This window comes from Pinus tabuliformis, chromosome 5_2 (assembly GCF_031772625.1).
Source record: "Pinus tabuliformis cultivar Carrire ecotype Pingquan chromosome 5_2, CPIR1, whole genome shotgun sequence".
Taxonomy (NCBI): Eukaryota; Viridiplantae; Streptophyta; class Pinopsida; order Pinales; family Pinaceae; genus Pinus; species Pinus tabuliformis.
In genome coordinates, this window is record NC_142306.1 from 959,989,713 (window position 1) to 959,993,443 (window position 3,731).

Below are 3,731 nucleotides of genomic sequence, written 5' to 3' on the forward strand. Positions count from 1 at the left end.
GAGAAGTCAACCAAGGATGGGTGAGAGTTAAAGACATTAATGAGAGGTGGTTGAGGAAAGAGGGTATAAAAGGGAAGGGGGAAGGAAGAAGAGGGGGAGTTGGAGTTTTGCTTAGGATTGTGGGGGTTGGTTGTGATTGTTTGGCCTTGTTATGATTTTTGGGAGACCTTGGAAACTTGTGGAAGTTTCTTGGGTTTGAGAGGAGGAAAGTATCATTTTCTAGTTTTGCACATTCTTCTTGAGGACACACTATATCTGGTTGGACTTGGGCACGGAGGGCTAGGGAACCTGTGGAGGTTTCCTGGGCTAGGAATTTATTTCCTAGTTGGCTGGGAGGTAAATCCGGTTGGGTCGGCGAGAAGGAGCGTCAGCTGGAGCTATCAGACAAAGGTATCGTCATCAACCGCCGGAACAGGTATTTTTCCATGGACTACTCTTGCTAAGTTGATATCAATGGAATGCACACCATAATTTATGTTGATTATAATGTAAATGACAAAATTTTGTTTGTTTAAAAGCCCTGTAAGTAAGTAAGTTATTACCTCTTGTCTTATTTAATTCAGTAAAATTAGATCCATTAGCAGACCTTAGGATAGGGCTCTTACACATGGTATCAGAGCCAGGTTCAAAATCTGGACCTTGAAACCTGTTACTTTGTCTTGGCTTGGTTTGGTTGTGACTGCTGGTTTTGAAAGTGTACATGTTCTAGGTGGCTCAGCTTCTAGAGAAAATTGGGCTCATTTCCATGAATGTAGCTGTTATAAATGGATGGTTGGGGAATTAAATTGCGCCTTTTTATTTTGCCTTGCCCTACTATTTTAAAGGGGCTGAAGGATTGCGTGTCGTGGTTCATTTTTCTGAAAGAGCTGGTGGCTGGTTTCTTTCGAAGTGCGCCATTGAGGACGAGATTTCTTCTACGTGTTCACTATCGAATATGAAACTTTGGCTGCCTCAACAACAGAGCTCTGCCAGAGGCCAAGCTGGTCCATGCGCACATCATCCAAACTGCTTTCAGATTTAATAGAAATGACATTTCTCTACCCAATAAACTCGTAAGCGTGTATGCCAAGTGCGGGAATTTGGCAGATGGTCGTAGATTTCTGGAGCAAATGCCTGATCGAAATGGGGTATCATCGGAGGCGAAAAAAAAATATGCTCTGAAAATTGCTGCTACATGGAAATCTAAAATGAACCCCGACCATGCGCACATCCCTCCTGTGGAAGCACACACATTCTTGCAGCTCTTGGCTTCTTACGGAATTTCAAAGGAATTTAAGGATGATGAATATGTATCTTCTGGCTTAATATGAAATGTCACAACTTCATTCGACCCTTCTTATTTTTCTTAGCCTACTCTCATACAATATCTTTTTGCATTGTAAGGTTGCATTTCACTATATCAATGTTAGTCGGGATTTCCTTCAGTTTCATTCCAACATCTTGCATGTTAAAGTTAGTTTTGACAGTGGTTTATCTTTGTTTTCCTCATACCATAATCATTAAAATAAATTTATATGGGACTTCCCTTCAGTTTCATTCCAACAACTTGAAGGTTAATGTAGTTTTGGCGGTGACTTGTCTTAGTTGTTCTCACTGCATAATCATTGAAGTAAATTTTTTTGGATTAAAGGCGAAATTCATTTGTTGTTAAGAGTCTGAACTTGACAACAGCAGATGAAACTGGCCTTTTAGGGTCCCATCTGTTACGGATCCAAAGAACTGTATCAGTCCTTTCATGAAGCTTAGAACCCATTCCTGTTGTCTCTGTAATACCACCAGCTTCTACAACTACTTGCTTATGTAAGCGGTTGTAAATAATTTGATTTGACAAGGCACAAATGGAAACCACCATCATTAGTTGATTCACTATTGCACAACAGACAGAGATGGCATCTATTACCCCTGACATTCTCATTTTGAAACAGCACCCCTAGTGCAAGAGCACCTAACAGTCTTGCTTGTTGAGTTTGAGTTTGCGTGTCAAGCAAATACCGATACAATGGAGCAACTGTTGATTTTTTCAACTGCCAAGAATCTTCACATTATCCTGTAAGTCTTCAATCAGTTCTGCTGCATTCTCCTAGTTCTGATGACACTTAAGAACTTCCAAGAGAGCCTCGATGGCTTCACTCTCTATCATGACTTCCACAATAGATGCACCGTAATCTTACCCTGCAAGAAAGGTATATAAGGCACCTACGAAGGTTGTTCTGTACCAATACAGTAGATTCCCAATTATTGGCATCAAGCACACAAGGAAATTGACCAGCCTTTCATTTCCACTTGCAAATGATTGTAGCAACAATCCATCTTTAAATGGTTGCACCATGGGAAGTAATGCATGTGGCAAGCCCTCATGGCAACACACAATCTCAGTAAGAACTTCTACTGCCAAGTCAAACGATGAGGAGACCTGCAAGGAATTATATATAAAATTAAGCAAAGGGTGTGCTGGCAAAACAATTTTGGGAATCTCCATACAAGATCCAACCAGGACCTGGCTTGGTAAGCATTCCAAAATTTTACAATTCTTTTAACGTATGTGAATGTTTTCAGCATACTTGTTTTCAGTCTGCTGCAGAAGAAATTCAAGAACAAGAAAAGTGTGAGAGAGGTATTCTGGACTAAAATGCTACCTCCAAGTTGAATTCAATGCCATTATTGTTTTAGTTTTTAATATTTTTTCAGCAGCATTGTCAGCAATTCCAAAACTGCATTGCTACTATTTCCTTATTTAGCTCAGTCAAACTCTCAAACAATTGTTCGATGTTTTTTTTCCCTTTCTATTGGTTGGAGGAAAAAAGTTGCTAATGCCAAGCAGATCCATGTTAGGGGTATGGGAGGGTCCAAACTAAATGTCTGTTTCCGAGAGAAAAGTAGCTTCCAGAGCAATAGTAGCTTCAGGTTGTAAGTAGCCTCCACTTTGAATCCTGATTTTAGTACAACCAACACCTTCACACCATTGAACAGCTGGACTTTGGCTAATTTGGCCATGGTTTATAAGAGTTTCATGAAACTTCAGACAGAATATAATGACCAATGTTAACTTACGTAAAGACCAATGTTAACTTATGTAAATATACAAAATTATCTGTTAGGCATAGGATTCTTTTTCCTCAGAAAAATTCATAATTTCATTACTCTTTGACAATGTTACAGAATTATTGTGTTACTTGATCCATTGGGCTTTGAGGTTGGATCTGCGTTTTGGATATGGATACGAATATGGATCCCCCTAGATCTGCATAGGATCCACCATGTAAACAGATCCTTCAAAACCAGAAATGGATCCCAGGTTACTGAACTTGTGCCAGCTAGCTCTCACATGCCGCATCCTAAGGGCATCCCAAGGAAATAACATTAGAGTTTTTGGTTTATTTTTTATTTTTAAAGGATATTTGCAACTGGTTTGAAACCCTAAAAAGTAAATATTCATATTGTATTACATCATATTCATATTGTATTACATTTTACATTTTAGTTAGTTATTGCTCCAATTTCATTAGAGACCCTTTTTTTTATCTAAGAAGTGCACTATCATTCTATCTCTTGGAATTTGGACTTTTGAAGTGATGCTTAATATTGAGGCTATATTGCAATGGATATGTTCCTTATGGCTTAGGAATTTACTATTTTCTCGAAATTCTTTATAAATCTATCAATGATACACATTAAAAATCCATCAATAATACACATTGACTTATATTTCTTGTTATTTTAGGATGCACTAC

The 3,731-nt window shown here is 38.5% G+C and overlaps 1 pseudogene; it reads right to left on the bottom strand.

Annotated features, from left to right (window-relative positions):
• Window positions 1-2,167: 2,167 nt before the first annotated feature.
• On the bottom strand, window positions 2,168-2,994 carry LOC149162477 (uncharacterized; annotated as a pseudogene).
• Between the last annotated feature and the right edge of the window lie 737 nt (window positions 2,995-3,731).